At 39.9% G+C, this 15,592-nt stretch overlaps 1 protein-coding gene across 2 annotated transcripts in view; it reads right to left on the bottom strand.

The window, feature by feature from the left end:
* The window catches only part of SI (sucrase-isomaltase), a 269,528-nt gene that overhangs the window by 174,259 nt on the left and 79,677 nt on the right, over positions 1-15,592 (bottom strand). Inside the window, exon 1 of one of the 2 annotated variants that reach the window (XM_063442610.1) lies at positions 11,562-11,598. The exons of the other annotated variant lie outside the window; for it this stretch is intronic. The gene's annotated coding sequence lies outside the window, so the exon portion shown is untranslated. Of the gene's footprint in view, positions 1-11,561; positions 11,599-15,592 lie in introns of those variants that run through there. 2 annotated transcript variants of the gene reach the window in all.

Below are 15,592 nucleotides of genomic sequence, written 5' to 3' on the forward strand. Positions count from 1 at the left end.
GGGACCTGGACCTCCCAGGACCTCAACCTACACATAAACTGCCTAGAACTCCTGGCAGGATCATTTGCCATCCGCAGCTTAGCAAAAGAAAAGACGGACTGCTGCATCCTTCTAAGGATGGACAACATCTCGGCAGTCCGCTACATCAACCGCCTGGGCGGAGCCCGATCCCGGATCCTCTCGGAAATAACGAAGGAGATCTTCGATTTCTGCCTACCCCGCAACATCTCCCTCAAAGTGGAATACCTTCTGGGGGAAACGAACCTCACAGCGGACTGGTTTTCACGCCACTGGAGGGATGCCAGCGACTGGAAACTGGATCCACAGATCTTCCAGAGTCTAGCGGCACACCGGGGTCCATTTCACCTAGATCTGTTTGCGTCTCGCAACAACAGACAAACTCAAACATACTTCAGTTGGCTCCCAGACCCGGAGAGCAAAGCAACGGATGCATTCCTACAACCATGGCCGATCACGGGAGCATATGCCTTTCCCCCCTTCGCCATGATAGCACGGACCATTCACTACCTGAGACAGCAGCGGGTATCCCTGCTACTCATCACACCTCTATGGACAGGACAACCTTGGTTCCCGGACCTCCTAGCCCTATCTTACAAGGACCCTCTCCTACTACCCTCACACCAATATACTCTCACAGATCCGAAAGGGAGCCCTCATCCGCTCGTCCTGGCCAACCGACTCACCCTAGTGGCTTGGACTCTTTCCGGGGTGCCTGGCAAGTCGGCGAACTACCGCAGGCTGCTAAGGACCTCCTATGGGACTCATGGGCTCCAGGAACTAGAAGATCCTATCTACATGCATGGAATTCCTGGTCCAATTGGTGCTTGGAACGGAATATCGATCCATTTACAGCCTCTATTCCTACCATCCTAATCTTTCTAACACACCTATTCTCCTCAGGACGATCATATAGGTCTATTAACGTAGTCCGCTCAGCCATTTCAGCGGCCCATGTTCCCACACTGGGAATCCCAGTGGGAAAAGACCCACTGATATGCAGACTTTTAAGAGGCATTCGACTACGACGACCCCCGGAACCAAAATATTCACGACTCTGGGATGTCGAGGTAGTCCTCCGCTTCCTGAGGGAATGGCCGACCAACGACAATCTCTCCCTCCGGCAACTCTCTGCGAAACTAACAGTTCTACTTTGTCTAGTTTCATTCCGCAGGGTATCGGACGTCCGAGCGTTCGACAGACGCGTTCTCGGTCTCCCCGGAGGGAGTCACATTCCAGATATCGCGTCGCACGAAGTCTGACTCTGCGACGGTTTTTTACCCTTTCTTCAATTCCGATCCACAACTCTGCGTCGTGGCCACACTACGGCGATACGTGGAGGTTACGCTTCCGATACGGACTCCACCCTCGGGGCAACTCCTCGTGTCATACGTTCGACCACACGTCCCCATCACTACTACTACCCTAGCCAGATGGGTTCGGTGGATTCTTTCTTTAGCAGGCATAGACGCTTCCTTCGGTGCTCATTCTGTACGTGGAGCGGCAGCTTCCTCAGCTTTCACCGCGGGTGCCTCTCTAGCAGTTCCGCGGACTGGTCTAGAGAATCCACTTTTCGCACTTTCTATTTCCGCCCGAACTCCGACGCGGCCTTATCACTTTTACAGCGTTAAAAATGCAAAATAGGAAGCCTCCTGTCATGTGATAAAATTGAAGATTATGCTAGCGTCAGTGTACTTATAATCTTAATTTTAATAATGACAGGAGGCGAGTATTTTCCCACCCTTTCCCACCCTAGGGAAGATGGGAACATTTGAATTCTGATACCACATGTCTCTTTTCTCACTTATATCACTACATCTGTTGTAGCGGGGTTTGTTCATCTGCTAACACATTTAGACAGGGGTTAATATATATCTGTATGTACTCCTATTTGTTTAATAAGATTGGTTATAACCTTATCATAAAATATCGTAAAAGGCTAAAGGTCACTGTAACAAACAGTTCGGAGATCCCATTCTAACCCATTTCACACTCTCATTTCAGTCTAATTCTGTGCCATCCTGGAGTTTCTTCAGTAAAATACCCGGACTTCTTCTTACCCCATGAAGATCAGATGTTCACCCGTTGGTGCCGATTACAGTCTTCATCATCCCACTATGAACGTTCACCAGTTGTATTTTGTTATGTATTGAACTTTATCTTACTATTGCGATGTCGCTTCTGAAAGAGGGGGAGGAGCCTAATTGTTGGGAACTTCCTACTCCCTATTGCATTTTTCATTGGTTAAATGTTTCACTTTCTTTACTGCTGTGGAGATTAGTAAAGAGAGAAATGCAAAATACTCGCCTCCTGTCATTATTAAAATTAAGATTATAAGTACACTGACGCTAGCATAATCTTCAATTGTTGTTTCTGTTTCCAAAATCTGTCTGCTATCACCTTGCTGAGTGACAGGAGTATAGAATAGAGCTTAAAATGTTTTACAAGTAAACCAAGAAGAAGGCATTCAGCCCCAGGATAAAGAGGTGTGGATATTTAAAGGATCACTACAGTGTCAGGAAAACAAACTCTTTTTCCTGACACTATAGCACTATAGCATTCTTAGGATACCCCTCCCCCTCCTCCCGTGGATGTGAAGGGGTTAAAACCGCTTCAGTTACTTACATTAATCCAGCACCGAGCTCCCTCAGCGCTGGTGACCTCTCCTCCACCGCCGACATCAGCTCCCAAGTGGAGTGGAATGCGCATGCGCGGCAAGAGCCACGCACGCATTCAAACAGTCCATAGGAAAGCATTTCTCAATGCTTTCCTATTTATGTTCTGCACGCTGGATGCAAATTTCACATCCAGTGTCGGGGAAGAGCCTCTAGCAGCTGTCAGGAAGACAGCCACTAGAGGTTGGATTAACCCAGCAACGTAGAATAGCAGTGTTACATCTGAAGGGTTAAAACCTGGGGGACCTGGCACCCAGACCACTTCATTGAGCTGAAGTGGTCTGAGCGACTATAGTGTTCCTTTAAAATAAAAAAATGTTTTAACAACCTAATATTGAAGGGACACTATAGTCACCAAAACAACTTTAGCTTAATAAAGCAGTTTTGTTGTGTAAATCATGCCTCTGAAGTTTCACTACTTAATTAACTGCCAGTTAGGAGTTTACTTTTGTTTCTGTTTATGCAGCTTTAGCCAAACCTCCCCTGGCTGGGACTGCCACAATCTGCATGATAACAAATATGGTTTCATTTTCAACTAAATGTAACTTACTTTAAACATTTTTATCTCCTGCTATATAAATTAAGCGTTAATAAAATACAGGAGGCTCTGGCAGGGTCTAGCAAATCATTAACAGACGGAGATAAAAAGTTATAAATGCAATTAAGGGAGTGTAAACAAAGTGTAAACAAAGTGATTTAACTCCTAAATGGCAGAGCATTGAGCCATGAGACCGGGCATGATCTTCACACCAAAAAGTCTTGATTAAAGGGACACTTAAGTCGACCAAAACATCTTTAGCGTAATGAAGCAGTTTTGGTGTATAGATTATGCCCCTGCAGTCTCACTGCTCAATTCTCAGCCATTTAGGAGTCAAGTCACTTTGTTTATGCAGTCCTAGTCACAGCTCCCTGCATGTGATTTAAAAAGCGTTCCTAAACACTTCCTGTGAAGTGAGATCTAAAATGTATTCTTCCTTTATTGCACAGTCTGTTCAATCTAGAATTTCTTATCTCCTGTAATATCAAGCTTATCTTGCTTGACCTTGCAGAAGCCTCCAGTATGTGATTAAAGTTCAATTTACAGAGCATGAGATAAAAACTCCTGCAGTAAGTTAACTTGAAAATAAAAATATTTTTTTACACAGGCTGTGTGAGTCACAGCCAGTAAAGGTGTGACTAGTGGTGCATGGACAAAAACAAAAGTAATTTAACTATGAACAATGAGACTGCAGGGGCATTATCAATACATACAAACTGATTAATTAAGCTAAAGTCGTTTTGGTGACTATAATGTCCCTTTAAAGTAAGTGGACAGAATGCATATGTATGTGTACTTTATATTTAATTCATATGTTGCTTCATAATTATCTTATAATATTAAATTATTATAATAATACATGATTAGCAGATCTCATGTAAGATACAATAATTCATAACAAGCTTGAGAAAGTTCTTTGAGGTCAAATTGCTAGATTCAAATAAACCCAAACTTTGCTCTAAAGCTGTTTTTCTCACAGCACAGCACATCACAGCGTACTTATCTGTTTGAATTCAATTTTCTCAATTTTAGCAGAAGGAATGTAAATGTCTGCTCCCTTCACCCCAGAGTGGGAGTAAAAGGGAGTTAGAACTTTCAGCACGTCATGCATTTTCTAGGCTGCAATAGAAGTCTACAATGTATTGCCTAGTGAGTATGGTTGGTGTAACATCACTTACTCTATGGAGTGTGTGATGACCACATATTGACCATTTCTTTATTTTCTGGGGCATATAAAATAAAGATAGCTATTTGATAGATTAACAGTATATTACCTATTGCAGTAGAGCCCTACATGTTAATTGTGTAGTGGCTGCTAATAAAAGTACATCTGTCTCAAGATATTATCACAGAAAAAAAGTAGCATGAAGAAAGCAACATTAATAAGAAATGACCCCATAGACATTCGTATTCAGGCATTCTGGACGTCTATGGGGTAAGTATCGGTGATACAGGGACTCTAGACCAGTATAATTTATGGAGCTGAAGCCACTAGAGTGCTCTTCTCAGTAAAATAAGACATCCATATATAGCAAGATTAATATATTAACATACATATTGAAGGAAGGCTATTAATTCATTCTTAGGCAGTGCTGGTTTTAGGATTCATGTACCTGTACCTGAACAATTTGATGGACCTAATGAGAAAAGTTGAATTTCCATTGTCATATATGAGATACGGACTACATATGTCACTTAGGACAAACCTACTGCTAGTCCACATTGCCTTAAGGCTCTGCCCTCTATGTGATTGTGATGTGACATATATGGCTTTGAGGCTTTGCACAGAATTCTTAACACAGCCTTCATTCATATTACAGGTGAGTACTATGTATTTATTAATAAATAAATAGTTAATACAATGTTAAACAAGAATCTGCACACCAGTCAAGCCATAAGACTTGCTTTTCCCACAGAAATCCAAAAACTGCAGCGATGTTGCAACCGCAAAGGATTCTGGGTGGGCATATGCAAATTAGTTCAACAAAGAATCACATTTTTGCCTCATTCCATTTTAAACATGGATTCCTTTTAATCTGTGTTTGCAGTATACAACTGCTTGGAACACAATTTAGGAAAAGATGCAAAACCAGTGAACCACTCATGGACAGCTGTTTCGTTGTTAATGCAACTCATCAGCATGAGGTTGGTTACTGGTTTGCTTATTGAGGCTTGGTAGTGCTTGGGAAGCAAAATCCAAATAGGTTATGGTGGGGAAAAATTGTGATTGAAAACCCCTTCCACCTGAAGTCTGTGGATAGTTAATACAATGTTAAACAAGAATCTGCACACCAGTCAAGCCATAAGACTTGCTTTTACCAAGCCTCAATAAGCAAACCAGTAACCAACCTCATGCTGATGAGTTGCATTAACAACGAAACAGCTGTCCATGAGTGGTTCACTGGTTTTGCATCTTTTCCTAAATTGTGTTCCAAGCAGTTGTATACTGCAAACACAGATTAAAAGGAATCCATGTTTAAAATGGAATGAGGCAAAAATGTGATTCTTTGTTGAACTAATTTGCATATGCCCACCCAGAATCCTTTGCGGTTGCAACATCGCTGCAGTTTTTGGATTTCTGTGGGAAAAGCAAGTCTTATGGCTTGACTGGTGTGCAGATTCTTGTTTAACATTGTATTAACTATCCACAGACTTCAGGTGGAAGGGGTTTTCAATCACAATTTTTCCCCACCATAACCTATTTTAATAAATAAAAATAGACAATTTGATAATTGAAGTTTATCATTACTATAGAGTCACCAGCTTAATTCATCATAGATTTATAAATTAATAAAATAAACTGAACTGCTTCGAGCTTATTTCAATGGATGGACCTGGAGCCGTAGCCTATGCTAATTTAGCCATCTCCATTTAGAGGTTGTTACTTTCTCTACTTTGAAGGAATAAATTGAGATAAATCTGATAGTGTCGTTATCAAAAGAAAACCCTGTAATGGGATTTTATGAAGTACCTCATTCCAGTAAGATAAGTTAGCAAATTGCATGAATCTTGTGACTAGCACTCTGCTTTCTCCATTCATAGGGCAGTTTTTGTTAATTTTTTTTCATAGACCAGGCTGCATGTGAAGTGTTATTTTTAATTCATATGTCTACAAAACAAGCAAAGAGTCTAATCATTATATTAAGAGCAGGGCTGCCTCCCTGACAAAGCACATGCTCCCCTTTCCTCCCCCCAGAGTGTGTGTCAGTGTAGTGGATACAGAGTGTGTGTCAATGTAATGATGCAGAGTGTGTCAGTGTAGTGGATGCAGAGTGTGTCAGTGTAGTGAATGCAGAGTGTGTGTCAGTGTAGTGAATGCAGGGTGTGTGTTTGTGTAATGAATGCAGAATGTGTGTTAGTGTAGTGAATACAGAGTGTGTGTTAGTGTAGTGAATGCAGAGTGTGTGTCAGTGTAGTGGATGCAGAGTGTGTGTCAGTGTAGTGAATGCAGGGTGTGTGTTTGTGTAATGAATGCAGAATGTGTGTTAGTGTAGTGAATACAGAGTGTGTGTTAGTGTAGTGAATGCAGAGTGTGTGTCAGTGTAGTGGATGCAGAGTGTGTGTCAGTGTAGTGGATGCAAAGTGTGTGTTAGTGTAGTGAATTCAGAGTGTGTGTTAGTGTAATGAATGCAGAGTGTGTGTGTGTTAGTGTAATGAATGCAGTGTGTGTTAGTGTATCAAATGCAGAGTGTGTGTGTGTGTGTGTGTGTTAGTATAATGAATGCAGTGTGTGTCAGTGTAATGAATGCAGTGTGTGTTAGTGTAATGAATGCAGAGTGTGTGTGTTAGTGTAATAAATGCAGCGTGTCAGTGTAGTGAATGCAGAGTGTGTGTTAGTGTAGTGAATGCAGAGTGTGTGTCAGTGTAATGAATGCAGTGTGTGTTAGTGTATTGAATGAAGAGTGTGTGTTAGTGTAGTGAATGCAGAGTGTGTGTTAGTGTAATGAATACAGAGTGTGTGTGTTTACTAGTGTATGCATGTAATGTAATAATGTAAATGCAATACATGTTTCTCCCCCCTCCCTGCTTCTTACCTGGTTCAGGGAGGGGGAAGATTCCATCCCTGGTGATCCGGTGGCATTGTGGGGCCCCACGGCTACTTATACTTGCAGGGGAGGCCTAACAGATTACAGGAGCACATTACAGCATTTCCCTCTTTCTAACCCGTGACAACGCTCTGACGGCCGTGGGTCTCACGGGAGTTAGAGAGAGGGAAATGCTGTAATGTGCTCCTGCAGTCTGCTGGGCCCCCTCTGCAAGTATAGGGAGCCAGGGGGCCCACGGCTGCACATATATGTAGCGATCATCGCTACATATATGTGCAGAGAGGCAATGTGGGCCCAGGACTGCCAAATGCCAGGACTGTCTGTGTGTCTGTCTGTGTGTGTCTGTCAGTGAGTGTGTGAGTGTTTGACTTTAGTGTGTGTTTGTCTGCCTGTGTGGGTCTGTCAGTGAGTGTCTGTCTGTGTGTGTGTGTGTTTGTCTGTCAGTGAGTGAGTGTATGTCTGTCAGTGACTGTCTGCCTGTGTGTGTGTCTGACAGTGAGTGCGTGAGTGTTTGACTCTCAGTGTGTGTGCATGTCAGTGAGTGTCTGTGTGTGTGTGTCACTGAGTTTCTGTGTGTCTGTCAATGAGTGAGTGTATGTCTGTCAGTGAGTTTCTGTGTGTGTCTGTCAGTGAGTGAGTTTCTGTGTGTATGTGTGTGTGTGTGTGTGTCTGTCAGTGTGTGAGTGTTTGACTGTCAGTGTGTGTGTGTGTCTGTCAGTGAGTGTATGCCTGTGTGTGTGTCTGTCAGTGAGTGTCTGTGTGTGTGTGTGTGTGTGTGTGTCTGTCTGTCTGTCTGTCGGTGAGTGAGTATATGTCTGTCAGTGAGTTTCTGTGTGTGTCTGTCAGTGAGTGAGTGTGTCTGCCAGTGTGTGTCTGTCAGTGAGAGAGTTACATGAGGGGGTGGAAAAATTGATCTTTGCCTAAGGTGGCAGAAATCCTTGCACCGGCCCTGGCAACACCCACCTCAAAGCCATCCTCTGCTCCACTCTTCCCTCATCTCTAAGCAGTGCAAACCTTCTCAGTGATACCAACACACTCGCTTTGCTGCTATCATTCTGCCATCTTTACAAAGTGACATCAGTCACTTCATTCCTATACTCACTAGCCAGCACATGTGTTGCAGTTGCTATGCTTGGGAGAGCAGAAAGACAACCTGTGTGAAATCTTTTCTGATCTCCCTTGACAGACAAACCATCTGCATAGACTACACGCCAAAGATTTGAATGAAAAGTGGGAGAAAAAACAATTTTTAAATAGGTTTTTCTCCAAAGCTATACATTTGCTAGCGAAACAGCTAGCACCATGTATAGACATAATCGTATGCTCTTTTCAGCATAAGTGAACATACTGATTACAGGTATTTTTTAAGGGTTAAACAGTTAAAACCAGTTAAAAGAAGTAAAACTAGCTGGGGTTCACAGATCCCCTCCCCCCCATTACATAAAGTGAGAAAACAAATATGTAAAACACAAAGGTAACCTAAATAATGAAGAGCCTCCCCCTTTTCTATTTAAGAATGCAACAACTACCATCTCTCCTTAGTCAATTATTTATTCTTATTAGAATTTTTAAGTAGTGATTTGTTATGTGAGTTAAGTAATGCCTAATTACGTAGTTTGGTAACATATTTAACACATTAAGACTCCTGTTCTTCTGCAGATGTTAAATATAACATCCATTCTTCCATATTACTGGTATGGGAGATGCGCATTTTGTCTACATTCCCAATCGGACTAAAACGTGTCCTGCCAACCATAAAAAATAGCATTAGAGCTGGTTTATTAAATTGATATATTTCCTAAGATAACAACCAACAGGGGATATTCAGCATTGTTTTTGAGTTGATTAATTTTAAACCCATACATGAACAATATACAGCAATTGCATTTTCACTGTAAACACTGGTTTTAAAAATGACATTTGCAGTACAATGTCCCATAAATGTTGACAAATGTTTATTTTTAGCATCTGTATTAATGTTCTTGCATGTAAATCTGATCTTTTTAGCATGTGATTTACAAAGATAAGCACACCAGCTGTTCATCTCTAGCCTAATCCCCAGGGAGACAGGTTTCCTGCTTAAGTTAGGATTCAACGCCACTGCTAACAAATAGTACTGAAGTGCAAAGGCTGCAGAGCCAACTGTTCAATCTTGTGTGAAATATAACAGATACTGTTAATGTTTAGCTGTAAAAAGTAATACTATTCTTCAAACTCAATATGCATCTTGCAAATCAATACACTAGTGCAATAATTGCATCTTTCTGTGTTTTAAAAGCATTTTATCTGGCAAAATATACACGTTCGTAGAAAAATACACTTATGGTAACATTTATACAGCCAGTAACTTAGAAACACATAATATATTATATTATTACTTATAAACATTGTTAATGTTTATAATGCCTTAAAGTACTCTTATCATTCCAAACGTAACTTGATGTCTCTTTAAAGGATGACATATTCTATACACTGTATTAGCCATAATGCTAGCAATTTTATAGATAATAATTGTTTTGTACTTGATATAATATGGCTCATCAAGCACTTACTGCTATGTCATTGGCATAGGAGTAAAGGCTATCTCTAAAGGTACCGTGAGCAATAGAGGGAGCAATTCATTTCCCCCAAATGACAAAGACTGCATCCAGAATACCAGAGCATGCTAGCAATTGTGGGATACAGTTCAAGTAATTCTTGATGTGGGTGGGCTATTTACATAGAACTCCATTCAGCTCAGAGAAACATGATGTGTGTGGTATGAATACATTTTAATGTGTACACTTGTTAGCAGTTTCTTTGTTTGGATTGCAGCAATACATATCCAAATGAGAACTTTAATCTGCATCTTTTGACCACACCTGGTCTAGTGCAAAGGTACAAATTCACACAACTTCACATATCTCAAAGAAAATTCCCCCAATGATAATTAAGAGAGCTTCATAGTTTTTCTCTTCATATAAAACAATTTGCTACAGACAACTCTTTAATCCTACCTTAAAACTTTTTTTTTAATTATGTAATTGAGCACATAATTAAAACTACTAATTTCTGAAGGATAGCAAATCTAGAAAAACTTTAGAAATTTGATAACAATTATATTTTTGAATTGGTGCATTCAAAACCTGATTTCTTCATGGTGCTCTATGAAACAAACAAACTAAAAAACAGCAATACAAACCTTATAGTAACCTATGGCAGCTATGCCATTTTTCAGACTTATATACAATAACACCAGTAAATTCAAATTAAACCATTATATAGATCAGCGATACTTGATGTATAAATATGGATTTTTGCAGTTTTATGTGTATAATAACAATATTATCCATATATATTACAATATGACAGGCAAAAAATTGCTACAGATTATAAACTAGATATATCAGACACAAGCTACCAATGCTGTAAACTCTGTTGAATCACTGTTTTACTTGCAAATGTTCATCAGAAAACAAGTTTGTTAAACCTTAGATATACAATACTCACAATTCTTAATGCCATTGCAACGTTACATTCAAAAATGAAAACTTAAAAAAGAGAGAGGTCAACAAATGATACTTGTATTTATTTCCAGAAAACATGAGGATTTCCAGAAAACTTAAGGATAATTGATAAATATATGTATCTCTCATGTTATTCTTGGTAAGGTGACTTACTCAATAGCTCTAACAATTGCATGGAATATGTGAACATTTTCGAATATTAGAAGAATGCCAGAGACACATTATTAAGTCAAGATTTTTAGTTCAAACGTGTTAATTATTGCATTTACTGTAATATACCGAGATGGACAACCTAGGTGAAAAAATGCATCTTTTTTCATACGGTATAATGTTTTTAAGGTTCGTTCCAACATACTGCTACTGTATATATTTTAACATCACTGGTAAAATAGCCTATAGCTGGTAGGACAAAAAGTCTCAAAAAAATCTTACAGATGATGGGAGTTTTATTTATTCTACAAATAATGTGCATTATATCTACCTTCAAGGGCTGCTATTGCCCAAATGTTTAAGAATGTGATTGCTTGAATAGAGATGAATTGGTAAACTTTTCTGATTAATTAAAGATTTCTATTTTCATGCAAATATAACCTTAAAAATGTTTTGTCTATGTAACTTAAGAATACGTTTGGGAAGTTTTTATTTGTGATGTTTGAAATATCTTTCCAATTATTTTATACCTCTATTTAGAATGCTGAAAATATGTTAAAATTCTGATCACTGTTGGCTGTACATATACTAAGCTGCACATTTAAATTTAAATTGTAATAATGTTTACCTCAGATCACTCCGCTGTCCTCTTCTCTTCTCCTGCGTATCCAAAAGAAGAGGACTTTAAACTTGAAAACAAGCTCTTTATACTCCAACAATCTATAACAAGTTTATTGCTCTAAAATAAGTTAGTGATTAAATATCTATAAATTGGACCTGTGCTATATTTTACCACTGATGGTGTAGATTAGTTCATATTCACAGATAATGAGGATTACTAGACCAGGTAAACAATAAAAATGAGATATGTAAACTTTTCAACCACCACCTAATTTTTAGTTTGCAGTTTTAATAACTCTTTCAGTGCTGTAGTAAACTACATTCTGTGTTAAATAACCATCTCCATCTATACAATATGTATATTTGTACAAACTTAAAGGGACACTCCAGGCACCCAGACCACTTCTGCCCATTGGAGTGGTCTGGGTGCCAACTCCCACTACCCTTAACCCTGCAAGTGTAATTAGTGCAGTTTTTCATAAACTGCCCTAATTGCCTAACAGTGTTAAGTCCTCCTCTAGTGGCTGTCTATGAGACAGCCACTAGAGGAGCTTCTGGGTTCTTAAAACACTAGTGTTTAAAGAGATGCTGGAAGTCCTCACACAATGCATGAGGACCTACAGCATTGCTGAAATGGCCATAGGAAAGCATTGAATAATGCTTTCCTATGGGGCGGTGTAATGCGCGCGTGCGGCTGTTGTTTTAACCCCCTCATCAACCTGGGATGGGAGGTGGGAGGGAGAGGGGACCCGCAGTGCCAGAAAAACTGTGTGTTTTCCAGGCACGGGAGAGTCCCTTTAATTTTTTGATAATAAACTAATGGACTTTTAGCCCAGAAATATTCACTTACCAAACCATTTGATGCAGCATTCCTTTTTTCACCTTTTAGAGAAATTAAATGAATTTGTCTCCATTCTGCTCATTAGACTTTTTTTGAAGATTCACTATAAATAATACTTTTCATAAGTACTCTCACATTCTACATCAGAGCCCAGTCACAATGGCACAGCAATGGAATAGGTTTTGTCAGTATTCTTACTGGAATAAAAATGAGAAATGGGGGTGGGGCCTGACCGCCAAGCCGAGCGGATGCACATGACATCAGCTACTGAACAATACCTGCAAAGAGGCCCAAATTCACTGCTGTATAGCCCCTTCAGGCTTCTAATTGACAACTGGAGACACCTGGGCTTCTCTGTGTGCAAGTAGCAAAACAAGACTTCTGCTGACGGATGACATTCAAGGCCTGGCCTTGTGGGCGAGGTGGACGATCCTCTGAACCTGGCCTGGACAAGCATACCAAGAGTGCGACCAGAGTCCTGAACTGCCCTCTGTGGTCCGGTGGGGGTTATTCTGGACCCCATTAAGACAACAATCACCTCAGAAAAACTTCTGGGCAACCACTACACAAACGGCTCCTACGCGGTTTATCCAAAATGACTGACAATGCTGCTTCACTGAAAGATGCAACAGAATCGACCCTCTCAAAGCTGGACTTACTCTTTGAAGACATCTGGTGAAAGCTCAGGGAGAGGCAGGGCAGACTTGAGGCAACATTCACCTCTTGCAGCCCAGCCGTCCAAGTGAACATTTCCAAAAAGGAACAGAGTCAAATCTAGGCACCGGAAGAGAAAGCGACTTAAACGGCCAGACTCAAGAGCAAAGCCTAAAAGCAGAGCTTCCCCACCAACACCCTCTGCCAAATCAGCACACCCACAGCACCTCAAGGCTGCACACGCCCAGAGCCCTGGAAGGACACCAGGGCCTCCTCGAAACACTAAGACCTGACCCTTATACAGCAAAGAGAGTGGATAAAGAGATGGAGGAGACAGGCAGCAGCGGTATATGGATTCCACAGAGGTACGTACTATCTCGCCTGCCCCATACATGATAGGCCAGCTCAAGCCGACTCAAGGAGCCAAAAAGACGAGTTTAAAAATGATTGCTTACCTACAAACCGGTCTGGACTTGGCCTGACAGCCACGGGCATAGGTTAAAATGGCTATTTGCAAGGGGACTCTGCCTGTGTTAGTGTAATGGCCTGTTGTTTCTTCTCCCTCACAGCACTGCTAGTTAACCACCGTATGTGATTCCCTCTCTGTCTTTAGACCAGTGTACGTATGCCTCCTCACACTTCCTTGGCACTACCAACTCTAGCAATGTGCCAACATAGTCTCTACCCTTTACAATGACCTGCAGGGATGCTTATGTTTGAGTATTTTCTAGTATCCAGCCTCAGCATATCCAGTCTAGCCCCACTTAATATACCATTCATCTTGTTTACCCACTACAGGTCTGGGTAGAAAGCAAATTACTGTTATTCACTTATTTTAAGTCTTGCCCTGTTACTACTTTCGTTTTTCTTTCATCGTGCAACGTAATCATTTAGAAACTTTCATGTGTACAGTCCAGAGCCTAGCTTGGTTGTTATATCACACTCATGTCTTTAGCTTGCAGGACTATTGATTTCTAAACAAAAAATGTGTGCAGTTATTAAATTAAAAAATGAGAAATGCCTAAATCATGCGGTGTGCAATATGAAGTGGGTTGAAAACCTCTGCTCTAGAGTCAACATTTTTGGTCACAGCTCATGGCTTTTCTGGATTACAGGGAGGGGGGAGGGGGAGTGATAGTTCTAAATGTACTCAGTACATTACACATCACTGTTTCACGCTGCAATAGCATACTGTAATGCACTTTATAATACAGATACTTGCTGAAAATGTATTGATGTATATGGGTATTCAAGCTATATGCCCACATTTATTCTGGTGCATTCTTGGAGATGCCAAGTTTTATATTACAAATATGCTCAAGTAAGTATTTTTTTTTTTTATTACAAATGTAAACAATTAACAAAATAACTTACTATTAGACAAAAACCTACTACTAGTACTAGTAACCAAAATTAGTAATGTGCAGGTGACTCACAATATTATATGCATGATAGAGCAAACCAGGGTATAGTGGTAGTAGATGATAGTACAATCTAAGAAAAGCAGCTCCTGCCATCAAATAATAGTAGAACAACATTATTCCAAAAATGATGCTGAAAATTAACCATTTTGTATTTAACTTGAGACATTAAGATCAGAATTGCACCAGCAGACTGTAGCAGGGACTTTTCAGTTATTACAATAAAATTCTAAATCTTTAGCTTAATAATAAAATGTAATAAGTAATACAAACTTTGGCACTCCAGATGTTGAGGACTACATCTCCCTTGATGCTTTGCCAGCATTACGGAATGCCACAGGTCGCTTACGCCTGCCCTAAATTTTATGAAAAAAAGTAAAACTGTAGAATTCTAGCATTGTTTGTGAAAAATCACTTTGCTCTCTTATTTATTTATTTTCAAGCTTAGTTATCCATTTTTTATCCTTGTCAAAAAGTCAGCCAAGTCTGTGTTCCTAATAAACTACTGAATGTTCCAGTCTGGAATGGAAGCCACAGAAAATAAAATTACCTTATCAGAACCTCACACTGACATATCCTTTACTTAACTGGAATCAGGACTGCTGGCAAATGGAAAATGTAATATTTTAAAAGTATCTTTATGTGAGTTAAGAAAGTAAAGTTAGATATAAAGTGTGGCTAATTAAAGCAATTTAGTCTAATTTAAATAAAATGCAAACCCAATTAACTTGTGCTCTGCTCCTTGATGAGCACAATTTATTTAAACTGGATATGTTCTATGCTATAATTTACAGAGGTAGAATTGCTATTAAAAGAAAAAGCTAAAATGAGTTATGAGAATAATGATCACAGACATATACAAAAAATAAAGCTAATTCAGTGCAAACCTTTTTAATTTCAAATGGTTATGTATAATTGACTTGTCAGTAGAGTTTTACAACCGCTTCACTTAACAAAAGTTTATTTGAGGTGGACAATACTCAAGCTATTGTAGTATCTAGCCAGATACCTACTATTTGCTAAATAAATTAGGCTTATAATGAGGGATATGCGACTCATTTGTATCAACTTAAATTCAGAGTTGGGCCTATTCCCTCAAGTTACTCAAACTTTGCAACCATC

Source organism: Pelobates fuscus, chromosome 2, assembly GCF_036172605.1.
Source record: "Pelobates fuscus isolate aPelFus1 chromosome 2, aPelFus1.pri, whole genome shotgun sequence".
NCBI lineage: Eukaryota > Metazoa > Chordata > Amphibia > Anura > Pelobatidae > Pelobates > Pelobates fuscus.